This window comes from Leucopleurus acutus (genome assembly GCF_964270905.1).
Source record: "Leucopleurus acutus genome assembly, chromosome: 2".
NCBI lineage: Eukaryota > Metazoa > Chordata > Mammalia > Artiodactyla > Delphinidae > Leucopleurus > Leucopleurus acutus.
In genome coordinates this window covers 171181452-171196057 of record NC_139143.1, presented here as the reverse complement: position 1 = coordinate 171196057, position 14606 = coordinate 171181452, and the positions used below count along the sequence as shown (strand labels likewise).

Below are 14606 nucleotides of genomic sequence, written 5' to 3'. Positions count from 1 at the left end.
TATAGCTCACTTCTTTCTGCACTGTGCTTTATACATGTTATCTTATTTCTCATCGTAGTGTTTAGCTTAGTAGAGATGATTTATAAGGGGGAATATGATAGCTGTTATCAAATGATTTTTCATGCTAGTGACAGCACTGGAACCAATAGGTAAAGGTTATAGGGAGGGAGATTTTTGTAAAGGGGGAACTTTCTAAAAATGGAGTCTTAGTCACAGGAGGGTTTCAAGAAGAGACTAAAAGAACTTTTATTAGGTAAATTGTAGAGAAGATTCACACATGGGGTAGTTTAGATCAGAGAAACCGAGGAGTAAAAGAGGATTAGGTGGCCCAAGATAACATTTGAGGTTCATGGAGAGGAATTGATGGTACAAAACAGGTCTTTTTAGTAAGACCTTATTTTTGTTTGTGTTCTATAATTTCTGACCTAAATACTAATTACATATAAAACATAAGAAAGGACTTGAGAACAGAAGGAGATAGATGACAGGATTTGTGGATTCTCAGTGAATCGTAGTATAGATTAGGTATTTGGGTAGTTATTAATATATTTACTGTGTATTAATGAAAAAAATTATTACCTAAAATGTAATAAAGACTTAGCAAAGGAACATAGAAGTGATTACTTGAGAAATGTTTCCTTTAAAAAAAAAAATCTAGTTTTCCTATAGTGTTGGCATAAGTAATATTTCTCTTATATAAGGAAGTTTTTTTTTTTTCCTTACAGCCATCTTTTTCCTCCTAACCCTTTAATTTGGGCATTTAGTCCCTTGTTTATAAATGTTTGAGGTCATCATCTTGGCTCCATTTTCAACTTCAGAAAAAAATTTAAAATATCCAAGTTTTAGTGATACAAAAATCAGAGAAGAAAGAAACATCACTTTAGCCAAATATATTGTTTTCTTACTATTAAATCTTTAGGAAATAAATGACCATGCAGTATTGTTCTTTCCATTTAACATTACTCCACTCCACCACTGTTTTAAATTGCTTCTTCAGAGCTAGTGAGTGGGCATCCTGTTTTAATCAGGATGGCAAACCTGAACGTTTTGTAAAATTCTAAGGCCGTCTATGTTGTCTTCTGTCTTGCAGATAAATTTACTTGTTTTTCTGCCAGTAGGATTGAGGGAATTCTATTTGTATTACTCACCACCTTCCTTGCTTTGTGGATAAAATGCCTTTCTGTAGCCTTGTTAAAGGAGGACCAAAAGAGAATAGGTGATACTGAATTTGGATCTCTTTGAAGCATGTCCTTTGTTTGTATCCATCTTTCAACAACTGTTTTGTGGTTTTTTTAAATTTAATTTTATTTTTGGCTGCATTGGGTCTTCTTTGCTGCACGTGGACTTTTCTCTGGTTGTGGCGAGCGGGGGCTACCACTCTTCATTGTGGTGCGAAGGCTTCTCATTGTGGTGGCTTCTCTTGCTGGGAGCCCGTGCTCTAGGCATGTGGGCTTCAGTAGTTGTGGCCTACGGGCTCAGTAGTTGTGGCTCGCAGGCTCTAGAGCACAGGCTTAGTAGTTGTGGCCCATGGGCCTTAGTTGCTCCATGGCATGTGGGATCTTCCCGGACCAGGGCTTGAACCCATGTCTCCTGCATTGGCAGGCGGACCACCAGGGAAGCCCCCAGATGTTTGTGTTAATTGCTCGGATAGAACAGATAAACAAGGCACCATCTTTGGCTTAGGACCAGATAGTGTTGCTAGGTGGACAACAAAATGGATAAAATATGAGATAAGAGCTGTAATAGAGGGATGAAGAAATATTTTGGCTTTCTGGAGAAGTGATAAATTTGGGGAAATTAAGAAAGTCTTCATGGGGGAAAGAACATTTGATCTATATCAAATAGAATGAGTAATTGGGTAATCAGCACTTAAATGATAGCACAGTGCTTGGCACATGGTATACATAAAAGTTTAGCTATCTCATCTAATGTATCATTCTCATATTTTAGATGAGGAAGCAGGCTCAAAGAGGTTATTTATACAAGGTCTCATAGCTAACAAGTGGTGGAGTTGGTAATTCAATGTCCAAGTCCAGTAATGTGCTAGAGCTAGCTAATTGTGAGCCAGTTGTTTAGCTTTCAAGAATTTTAGCAAGCTAGTTGTTAAGCACAGTCAAATTGCATAAACTTAAAAATTAAATACGGGCTTCCCTGGTGGCGCAGTGGTTGAGAGTCCGCCTGCCGATGCAGGGGACACGGGTTCGTGCCCCGGTCCGGGAAGATCCCACATGCCGCGGAGCGGCTGGGCCCGTGAGCCATGGCCGCTGAGCCTGTGCGTCTGGAGCCTGTGCTCCGCAGCGGGAGAAGCCGCAACAGTGAGAGGCCCCCGTACCGCAAAAAAAAAAATTAAATACATTGTATTAAAAGGTGTTTTAAATGCCTTTCTATTTACATTGAATTACGTTGTATACTACAGTTAGTAATATGTTACAGTTAAACTACATAAACTTAGAATACCATTATGATTACAATTAAACTGTAATATTTAAATTCATCACTCTTAAAGTTATTATGTTTGTATCAGTATATAATGTTGTGCTTTTGCACATGTCTTCTCAGCCCCACTGTATTCCTGTATTCCACTGGTAGTTTGAGGTCAGCCATGTTATTGACACCACGGAAATTGGCAAATGCTATATACAAATCAGGACTTGATTTTTCTTGATTGTCTAGACTTAAAGGGATGGAGAAAATATTAATATAGATTTACCACAAGGCATGTGGGATCTTAGTTCCCCGACCAGGGACTGAGCCCGTGCCCCCTGCAGTGGAAGAGCGGAGTTCTAACCACTCAGGGAATTCCCTTAATGCAGATTAAACTTAAGTGTGTCATGTCTCTATCCCTGACATATTTTGAATGAAACAAAATTTGAAGAATTAGTCTTCCAGAATTTGAAAATTATTATCCAGTTTAGCAAGGAAGTTGCTCAAATTGACAAGCCAGTGAAGCTCTGACATATGTCTTTGTTATTTCACTTTTGTCTTTAAGTCATTAGTATCAATAAATGAAAATACGTTGGAACTCCACCCAAAGCCAGTCTCTCTCTAGTCCCAAAGCCCATGGACCACTGTGTGATATGTGGAGTTTGCCAGATAGAAAACTGGGTCTTGTGAAATGAGAAGTTTAATATGGAAAGAATAAGTGATAAAGCTGGAGAGGTTGGTTGGGCCTGGTATAAGAAGGGCTTTGGATTTTTATCCTGTACTTATGTTTTTAGATTGTAAGGGAGGATAGTCAGTGTAGAGTGACAGTTTAGAGGATGGGAAGGATGAAATACTTACTGAGCACTGACTTCGTTAGGTACTTTCATAGTTTTACTTTAATCCCCACACCAACTCCCGGAGGCAGTATCCCATATTTATAGGTAGGAAAATGGAAACTCAGGTTAGCAACTTACCTGAAGTCATCTATTAAATGAGGAGAGAGAGGTGTAGGTGACTCAAATACCAAATGAGAGTCTTTTACAATAGTTGGGAGAAAGACAGAGCCTGTATCAAGATAGTGGGAATGGGGAAGTTACAGTTGAAAAATGTGGTAGAAATATTTGCTGATTAGTTACTTAAAAAAAAACAGAGAATGTGGGATGAGCAGCAGGTTAGGGTTTGGAGATGTGTTGGCTTTTGGAAATAGTATTTGGGGTGCTTGTAGGACAGAAAGGTGATAGTAGGATCTGGAGCTCAGGAGAGATCTGTTGATAGAAATTTGGGAGTTTCCAGCTCTCAGTATAGGTAAAGGCATGGATGAGTTTAAGATTCTTCAAGAATATTGGTAATAAAAATAATGGCTGAAATTATTGCTCATTCTGTAGTGTCTAATATGCACCTGTCCTGAATACATTTTTTAAAAAAATAAATATTTGTTTTTGGCTGCATTGGGTCTGCATTGCTGCGTGTGGGCTTTCTCTAGTTGTGGTGAGCGGGGGCTACTCCTTGTTGTGCTGCGCGGGCTTCTCATTGTGGTGGCTTTTCTTGTTGCGGAGCATGGGCTCTAGGCGCACGGGCTTCAGTAGTTGTGGCACGTGGGCTCAGTAGTTGTGGCACACGGGCTTTAGTTGCTCTGCGGCATGTGGGATCTTCCCGGGACAGGGATCGAACTCATGTTCCCTGCATTGGCAGGTGGATTCTTAACCACTGCACTACCAGGGAAGTCCCCGAATACATATTTTTATGTACGTTTTCATTTAATTCTATCATTGTGAGGTATGTACAGCTATTTCAGTTTTACAGATGAAGGCACTGAAGCACAGAAAAGAGTATATTCTTTTTGCACAGTTGCCCAAACTAAGAAAGCAGAGCTGATGTTCTACTTCAGTGCGGTTCCAGAGCCAACATGCATTGAGAGAAGAGGGCCAAAGAAAGAACCCCCTGCAATAACACAATTTAAGGGATGGATTAAAGAGGGACCAAGTGAAAGGGTTTGAGAGGGAGTACTTGGAGCTTTAGAAAGAGAACAAGGAAAGGGCTATATCTTGAGTAGAATTTCAAGCAGTGGGGTATAATCAACTTATTCAGAGACTGTAGAGAGGTAGCAGATGACTGCAAATGCCAACAACTATCTGAATAAAAGTAACATGAGAGTGCTTTGTTAGGGGTTTGAAGGTTTTGGTCTCCATGACATCATTCAACAGACTGTGCATTTGTTGTTTCTGTAGTGCTCCAGCCCTTCACAACCTGTGAAGTTTTCTAAGCTGTCTGTTCCAAGTCTTTCAGGGATTTAATGAAGTAAGACCAGCTTCTGTTTAGTTAGTACAGGCTGTTTTGTTGAATTAGACCATATAACAATGTCTGAAATGCAGTTGGGTATTAAAAATGTCAGTATTCTGTTTTTGCTATGGCTAAAGATTGATCCAGAGGGGACTCTGTTTTTCCAGACTTAAACATTTTGGGACAAGGGGTAGTTAGCGATTCTAGAATCATTTAGTATTTACTCTGAATAGTTTAAATCAAGAATTACTCAGATGTGAACCATTCTGCTTACCTGCCAGAAGTAAAGATTAGTCCTATGACAGTTTTCAAACTTTTAAAAAGTGGAATTGTTTTTTCTCCTCCAAACAAAACCTTACTCAGAGCCCCATGAATGGCTAATTTCACACGCTCAGCTCTCTTTTTTTCCCTGGGTGATCTTCGAAGCATCTCCTCTATGAAGCATAATTTGGAATCCACTGGATGACAGGAATTTTTCAAAAAATGGAATAATGGTGCATGGAGGTGGACTTGGGGGTGGGGGAATCTATTTTGAAATTGAAGAAATGTAAGGAATCTGCAGCTTCAGCATCTCATTTAGGTGTATTGGTTATTTAGTCTTGGAGGAAGGGAAGGATTAGAAAAACATCTCACAGCAGCTGGCGATGCTACAGCATTGGCTTTGACTGCCTTAGTTTAAGGAACTGTATGATAAAGGACTGACACCTGCACTATATAGGAGTTTCATGTAGAGGAGGAAAAGCTCTGTTCCCTGAATTAGGGAAAACAAAAGATCTCTTTCTTCACCATTGAAATCTGCAAGTCTGCAATTGAGGAAGAAGAGTGTGGTAGGCTCAGATCATCCTTTCTGCCTTTCTCCACAGAAACAGGTAATTCAATTTAAATTTGCATCCTGCTGCCACCACCTCCAAAGCAAATTTTTCTAGTTATAACAACTAGACAGTATAGACTAACAACTAGCTCAATAGTGTGCCCTAATGCTTTTCATCCCTTGCTGAATAAGCAATTCCTAATTGAACTGGTTTAACTCCAGTTAGCCATAGGGAGGAAATATAAGTGAAACAGTATAGTATAGTGGATATTAAAGTGCTCATTTTGGGCTTCCCTGGTGGCGCAGTGGTTGAGAGTCCACCTGCCGATGCAGGGGACACGTGTTCGTGTCCCGGTCCGGGAAGATCCCACATGCCGCGGAGCGGCTGGGCCCGTGAGCCATGGCCGCTGAGCCTGCACGTCCAGAGCCTGTGCTCTGCAACGGGAGAGGCCGCAACAGTGAGAGGCCAGCGTACCACAAAAAAAAAAAAGTGCTCATTTTACAGGATGAGACCAAGTACAGAAGAAAAGAATAGCAAGACCAGAGTTGAGTCATTTTTATGGAAGACTGGCTTTGAGTTGGGTCTAGAAGGATGTATATAGGAAAAGATTGTGGAAAGAAAGATGAAGGAAGAAAATGGCTTCAAGTTTAAGCTGTTGGGTATGTGGGGAGCGGGAAGAGGCAGGCAGTTGCTCTTTCCAACTCATTTGCATTTACTGCTGTTGTAATACCTGGTGGTTCTTATGAGGTATTTAATACTCCGCTACATGTGTCAAAGCTAAAAATTTGGACAGATCACTTGTGTAATATGTGAAGCCATTTAGAAAAGGTAGACTTATATGTAAGCTTTTGACTTCATGTGGACCTTTTGCGCAATCAGGGTATAGATAGCATATAGAGCTTTTAAACTGTTTGCATGTTAAAAAAATTTGCAATGTGCAAATTTTATATTAGCATTTTGCAAATTTTCCGTGTGCATTTGGTTTTCATTGTAATAACCAAATCATAAAATGTGTAGACAGTAAAAGAAAACTCACTCATAGTTCCTCTACCCTGACAAAACCGGTCATCATTTTGGCTTATTTTCCGACACAAGTTAGTGGTTTATACAATTATAATCATATTCTGTGTAGTATTTTATCCTGCTTTTCCCCCTTAATACTTCAGGTATTTACCCATATTTAGCCATTTTTTGCATTTATACATAAGGCACTTTCCATATCTTATCTCTGATCCCTTGTAACAATCCTGTAGAATAAGATTATTTTCTTTTTTCTTCTTTTTTTTTTGGCCCCGCTGCTTGGCTTGCGGGATCTTAGTTCCCTGACAAACTCGGGGCCCCCTGCAGTGGAAGCTTCCAAGTCCTAACCACGGGACCGCCAGGGAGTCCCCAAGATTATCTTCATTTTACAGTTAGGGAACTGAGATTCAGAAAGGAGTAATTTTGTTAAGATCACTAGCTAGGTTGTAGAAGAGCTGGAATTCGTTTTGCCCCAAAGCTTTTCTGTTCTTAGGCCTTGCTGCATCTTCACATTTATCATTTAAAATAACTAACTGCAGTGTTCTATTATCTACTAATGCCTGTAGTCAGTCAACTCTTCGTTGGCTATATGAGGAGAGCATAATTGGTTGAAACTTAAACCTTCATTTAAGCACTTAGGTTTAAAACTCCCTCATCACAAGCATCAAAAGGGAGCAGATTGGATCTACTCTACCTAACCTTGTGAGAGAGTTGCTGCTAATGACAGGCAGCAAGAGTAAGGGAGAACACAAATGGTTCTGAATAATTACTCTGGAAGGTTAAGGTTATAAAATCGAATGGGAAGGTTTTAGGCTACCTAACTCTTTTTGTACACAGACTGCAAGACCTCATTTTAGTGGCAGAACTAGAGCCCTAGACAAGTTCTTGGGTAATTCAAAATCATTTATGACAAATGTTACCTTACTTGCAGTCCGTAAGCCTGCAAAGGGGTCCCCGGGGAGGGGAGCAGGGTGGACATGGTGTGAGAGCTTCAGAGTATAAATTCCAAAAAAAATGGTAACAACAAGTTAAAGCAAACTTTGAGTCACCTGGAAAGTATTTACAAAAATACTGATAACTAGGTTTACCCCTAGATTTACTAAACTGAAATTTTATTTAGTAAGCTCCCTAGGTAGTTCTTAAAAGGATTAGAAGCAGTTGAAGAGAAGTTTCCCAGTTTGTACAGGTTACCATCTGAGAGTTACTTACATGCAGATTCTTGTGTTTCCTCACCTACTGAGTGGGCACCTTTGGAGTTGAGGCTTTGGAATCTGCATTTTATCAGCCCTGTAGGTGATTCTCTTATATTTAAATTATAAATGTCATTAGGTAGTGTTTTGTATGTCCCCCACCTCAAATTCCTCATGCTTATTTTTCCTGTAAGTTTCTTCCTTTGCTCTGTAGTCTTCCTTCCAGTCTCTGCCTGCTAGTCTCAAGACTTCATCCTTTTTTTTTGAGATGTTGAGTTCATCTTTATTAAATATTAATCAGAACCATATGAAACTGCCATATTTCTGGGTCAGAAAAGACTTCATCTTTAGAAGCAATGTTAGAATTCACAATGTGTCTGATAAGTCTGGCTGTACCTTTTTATACTGTGGCCTACCTTAAGGCTGAAAGGGTCTGCTGAGTAGTGTTTTTCATCAGCTATCAATATTATGAGCCTCTAGTGAATTGCTTGTATTGTTTGTTCATTAAAAGGTGCAGATGTCTTTGGCTGAATATCCTCCGTGTTACTTGTTATAATCTACTCCTCAGAGACATTATGGCTACTTCTAAGAGGCTTTAATGTTTTAAGTTTTACATTATTTTATTGTATCCTTTTGTGAGCACATTAATTGTTTAGAGTTGTTAGATAATTTTAAGCAATAAGATTTAGTGGCTACTAACCATCCTGAAGTTGCCTGAAGATGTTAACCGAGTTGTTTTTTTTAAATTTATATATTTTATTTTATTTATTTTTGGCTGCATTGGGTCTCTGTTGCTGTGTGCGGGTTTTCTCTAGTTGTGGCGAGTGGGGGCTACTCTTCATTGCGGTGCACGGGCCTCTCATTGCAGTGGCTTCCCTTGTTGCGGAGCACGGGCTCTAGGCGTGTGGGCTTCAGTAGTTGTGACATGTGGGCTCAGTAGTTGTGGCTCGCGGGCTCTAGAGTGCAGGCTCAGTAGTTGTGGCACGTGGGCTTAGTTGCTCCACAGCATGTGGGATCTTCCCGGACCAGGGCTCGAACCTGTGTTCCCTGCATCGGCGGGTGGAATCTCAACCACTGCGCCACCAGGGAAGCCCATGGCAGGCAGATTTTTAACCACTGTGCCACCAGGGAAGCCCGTTAACTGATTTTTAAAGGTAATTAGTTTTTTGGGATGTGGGAAGGGATTCTGTTACTCTATTAAGTATATTACGTATGATGGGCCTTTTAAAAAGTTTAGGTGTATATATACATTAGGTAGATATTATTAATAAGCATGAATCCTAGATTCTGTTTCCTTGTTAGCATAGTATTGAAAAGGCTAGGAGCTCAGAAGATGGTGTCATATCTGCCACTATCAGTGATTTGAGTAAGTAAACTTTTGAGCCTCAGTATTTTATGAAAACGGGGGAAAAAACTTACTGGGTTATTAGGATTAAATGTATATATACAAGTGAAGTACTTGCATACAGGTCTTTTATGAGTGATTGTTGTGATCCATAATCTCAGGCATATAAATGTATATATACACATAAATACACCTTCATTTATTTTAGATCAGTCATCACATTCTTCAGTAACTTTTGGCATGATACTTAATAATGCTACTGAGTTTCCATTTTGGGGTCCCACCCTTGGAATAGACTGAGGAGGGCACAAGACGAAAGGGCGATCAGTTAAAAGGAGTCTGTGGCAAAGTCGTATTGAGAGGGTACAGTAGCTTGGACTAGAGAGGTATTAATGGAGGTGTTGAGGATGGTTCGACTGGAAATTTTTGAAGGTGGAACTGGAGGTTATATCATTTATCAGATATCTGGAAAGCATATTCAGTGATTGCTTCATTCTTTCTGAACCTACTGTCAAATGCTGGGAGTGGGGGGGGGGATTTGACTGACAAGTTATTAAAAAACCTTATTTGTTTAATGGTATTCGGAAGTGTTTTCAGAAATTGATTTTATTGTGAAATTAGTTTTTGTTCAAATGTAGTTCTTACTGGAGAGCCAAGGACTGATTCAAAGAATAACTGAAAAAATTTTAATGTATCTGTCTTACCGTTTGTTCTGTTACTAGTTAAGACTTATGATTCAGGGCCTGAAAACAGTAGATTATCCAGGCTTTTACTTCTGACCTTGTTAGTGAAATGTATATAGGAGTTCAGCTACTAACTAACAATCTTGGAAAAGAATTTGATGGTAGGAAAGGTTATTAGTTAAATGCATTTACTTCATCCTAGTGCTCCTATGCCAGTTCCCAGAAATTTATTTCAAGTAAGTGTCCATTTCTGCACCTAGAAAATCTTAAAAGGGAGGGAATATATGTGTGTTTGTGTGTATAACTCATATTCATAGCATCAGAGACTGTTATGATTGATCAAGGAGTTCACTGGCAGTTCAGTGGTTAGGACTCCGCGCTTTGACTGACGTGGCTCCGGGTTCAATCCCTGGTCAGGGAACTAAGATGTCACAGGCCTCACAGCACAGTGCCCCCCCAAAAAAGATTGATTTCATAAGCCATATAAAGCATTGAAAGTCATATTAGTATAATCCTATTTTTTCATGTTAAACTATGTAAGCATTGTCTTATTTTCAGCCGGGGACCCTGAAATTCGTGTTCTTTTCTATCAGGGACCATGGGGATATAAGAAAACTTACTTGAGGGCTATTAAGTGAATTTTATCTGAGGGGTAGACATCAGATTTTAAAGTTAATAAAATTCTATCCGACAAATAAATATGTGTGTGCCTGTTGTGTTTTATGGCCCACTTCAAAGTGGGGAGAGGGATGGTAGTAGAAATGAGAAAGGATATTAAGCTAAATAGAGGAAAAATTAAGCAGATTTATATCATAGGAAGAGATTTCAAATGTGCAGACTTTAAGTAACATTGCCACCTTGTGGCTTTTAGGATATTTCCTCTAGAGATGAACTTTTGCATTTTATAGTTATAGATATAAGGTGAGGAGGGACTAAGATGTGATGGGTGAATGGTGTGAGTATTAACCTCTAGTTGTTTAAGTGACAGACCAGATATTGAGGCCTAGAAACTTCTTCCCCTGGTTTATACATTCTTAGTTAATATCTTTAAATTTATTTTTATTTTGTAAAAAATTTTTTTAGTCTCTACAATGAACAATGAGATTGTGGACTGATTTAAAGATTAGGATGAATGTCCTAGTGAGAATTTTGTGATGAGGAGTGAATTCAGTAAAATCTTGCTCTGCTGTTTTCCTTTTTTCTTTATTACCATCACAGTATCCTCAAGCTTTAGGAATGCTTCTTCCCTTCCTTTTAGCATTTGGTCTGTTTTTTGGTTAACTGGGACTTTATGATTAATTGTGTGTTTGTGCTTGAGGAGCTTATGCAGGAGCTTAACCTAGACTAGCCAGTCCAGCATGTTCCTACCACAAATCTCACTGTAGCTTCCTTGAACATGGCACTAGGTTAAAAAAGGTAGTAGGTAGGCTGCAGCATGACACCACCACCACGGGGAAAGACAGTTTGCTGCACCACTTCCCCTGCTACGGTGGGTTAGTAGCATCTTCATGTATAAAAGCCGGAGTGTCCAACAAGACACAAATGCATGTTGTGTTTATGGCAGTTCCAGCTGGGACTTGGACCCGTTGGAGGTCCCAGCTTTTTTTTATGTGTTCTGCTCTTTCCTTTTATTGTGTATCTTGTCATCATTCTTCTGTCCCCCACCCTCCCAACCCCAGCTTTTTCTTTATTAAATATTACCAAGGTAGGACTGGTTAATTAGAAATGTTAATAAATACATCTGACAAGTGAAGTCTATCGACCATAAATTGTCAAAGCAATTTAGTGGAATTCCCAGTGGTAATAGGAAATAGTCACAAAAGTGAAAGAAAAGACCTGCTGTAAGAGAAGTCTTTTATGGAAACCTAAAAGGTTTTAATGTCCCAAAGTGGTTAAAATAACGGTGCTTGTGTTAGAATCTTCTCTGTCATTTTTTTTCTCATTTTAAAAGACTTGTAAAAAGCTGATAGGCAGATTTTTTTCTTTTGCTAAAATACCCTCATGTTTGGTGATTTTAGTGTAGGTATGAGGAAATAAACACATTTCAAAGTTTCATGAGTTGTTAAACACAACTTTTTATTTTTATTTTTGGATGTGTAGGGTCTTCGTTGCTGCAAGCGGGCTTTCTCTAGTTGCGGCAAGCAGGGGCTACTCTTTGTTGCGGTGTGTGGGCTTCTCATTGCGGTGGCTTCTCTTCTAGCGGAGCATGGGCTCTAGGCATGCAGGCTTCGGTGGTTGCAGCATGCGGGCTTAGTAGTTGCAGCACACGGGCCCTAGAGCGCTCGGGCTTCAGTAGTTGTGGTGTGCGGGCTCAGTAGTTCTGGTTTGTGAGTTCTAGATCGCAGGCTCAGCAGTTGTGGCACATGGGCTTAGTTGCTCCATGGCATGTGGGATCTTCCTGAACCAGGGATCGAACCTGTGTCTCCTGCATTGGCAGGTGGATTCTTAACCATTGCACCACCAGGGAAGTCCCAAATATAACTTTTTAATGCAGCCAATTTTTGCAGAAGAATTAAATGAATTATCCCCCAATTTATTAACATTTTACTTTGAAATAATTTCAGACTTGGAGAAATTTAAAGAATAGTGCAAAGGACTCCCACATACTCTTCACCCAGATTTACCAATGTAATATTTTGCTACATTTGCTGCATCTTCTCTTTGGAGATATGTGTGAAATTTTTTTCTGAACCATTTGAGAGTAAGTTCCAAGACATCATGACCTTTTCTCCTAAATATTTTGCTGTGTAGTTTGTAGTTCCTAAGAACAAGAACATGCATTTATGAGCACGATGCAGTTTTCAAAATCGGGAAATTTAACATTGACACAATACGATTATCTGATCTACAGATCTTATTCTTATTTTTACCAGTTGTCTTAATGTCCTTGGTAGCAATTTTTTGGTGGCGGGGGGGGGGGTGTCCAGGGTCCAGTCCAGGATCTTTCAGTTTTATGTCTTTTTAGTCTCTTAATCTGCAGTTATACACACATACTCACACACCAACATCCCACCCATTCATCCCTTTTGTTTGTTTATGATATGACATTTCTGAAGAGTATATGCTATTTATTTTTGTAGATGTCGCTGCTTGTCTGAGGTTTCCTTTCCTCATTGTGTATATTCAGATTATGCTTTTCTGGCAGGAATACTACATAAGTGACTTTGTGTCCTCAGTGCATCACAGTAGGAAGTATAAGATGGTCTGTTTATGCCGTTATTAGTAATGTTTACTTTGATCACTTATTTAAGGTATCCTGGTTCTCCACTTAAAGGTACTATTTTCCTTTTAATAAGTGGGAAAATAGTTTGAGACTCTATATAAATATCTTTTTCCTCATCACATTTTTAAAACATCTTTATTGCAGTATAATTGCTTTACAATGGTGTGTTAGTTTCTGCTTTATAATAAAGTGAATCAGTTATTCTCATCAAATTTTCACCCTTTAGATTTAGCATCCATTGCCAGTTCTTGCCCAATAAAGATATTACTGTGATAGTTGTTTACTTATCATTAAGGTTGTGTAATGCTCAAATTGGGTGATGGCAGGCCCTTCAAGCAGGATCCTCTGATTCATTCCCGTTTTCAACCAATTTTTTTTTTTTTTTTTTGGCTGTGCTGCGTGGCTTTTGGGATCTTAGTTCCCTGACCAGGGGTTGAACTTGTGCCCCCTGCAGTGGAAGCTCAGAGTCCTAACCACTGGACCTCTGGGGAATTCTCCCAAGTGTTCTTTTTGTTTGGTTTTTATTTTTTTTAATATTTGTTTATTTGGTTTTGCCGGGTCTTAGTTTTGGCACGTGGGTTCCTTAGTTGCAGCTTGCTGGCTCCTTAGTTGAGGCTTGTGGGTTCCTTAGTTGTGGCATGCATGTGGGATTTAGTTCTTGACCAGGGATCGAACCTGGGCCCCCTGCTTTGGGAGCGTGGAGTCTTCTATCCACTGCATCACCAGGGAAGTCCCTTTTTTTTTTTTCTTTTTTAATAAAAATGTTTAAAATAGTATTTAAAATCTTGTGAATTGTTTACAGTTTTATTATTGGTGCCAAATTCATTTTACTTTTCAAGATGGTATGATGTGAATGCTTAAGTATCTTTATAATCTCTGAGAAGATGGATATTATCTTTATCATTTGTAAATATATAAGCTTATTTTTTTGTGTACACATCAAAATTGTATCTGGAAATAGAAGAGCAGTTTAATCAGCTTGCTGAATTGTATCAATGTAATATTTTCTTGATGTTGATCAGGAGATTAAGGCAGCTAATGCCATTTGTTGTTTGCATGTAATTTCCATAATTTAAGCTTCTGTCACACAGGTTTACATTAGGGCACAGGTGGTACTTGCCCTCTTGGTATAATTGTGTAGCTAAGATTCAGGAATAGTTTTTTTTTTTTTTTTTTGCGGTACACGGGCCTCTCACTGTTGTGGCTTCTCCCGTTGCGGAGCACAGGCTCCGGACGCGCAGGCTCAGTGCCCATGGCTCACGGGCCCAGCTGCTCTGCGGCCTGTGGGATCTTCCCGGACCGGGGCACGAACCCATGTCCCCTGCATCGGCAGGCAGACTCTCAACCACTGTGCCACCAGGCAAGCCCTAGTTTTTTCTTTTTTTATGAATTTATGAATTTATTTAATTTTTGGCTGCATTGGGTCTTTGCTGCTGCGCGCGGGCTTTCTCTAGTTGCGGCTAGCGGGGGCTGCTCTTTGTTGTGGTGCGCGGGCTTCTCATTGCGGTGGCTTCTCGTTGTGGAGCACGGGCTCTAGGCGCATGGGCTTCGGTAGTTGTGGTTCGGGGGCTCTAGAGTGCAGGCTCAGTAGCCGTGGTGCACCAGCTTAATTGCTCCGCGGCACGTGGG

At 39.8% G+C, this 14606-nt stretch overlaps 1 protein-coding gene across 1 annotated transcript in view; it reads left to right on the top strand.

The window, feature by feature from the left end:
* Positions 1 to 14606, top strand: part of YTHDF2 (YTH N6-methyladenosine RNA binding protein F2) — a 33658-nt gene that overhangs the window by 12107 nt on the left and 6945 nt on the right. The window lies entirely within an intron of this gene.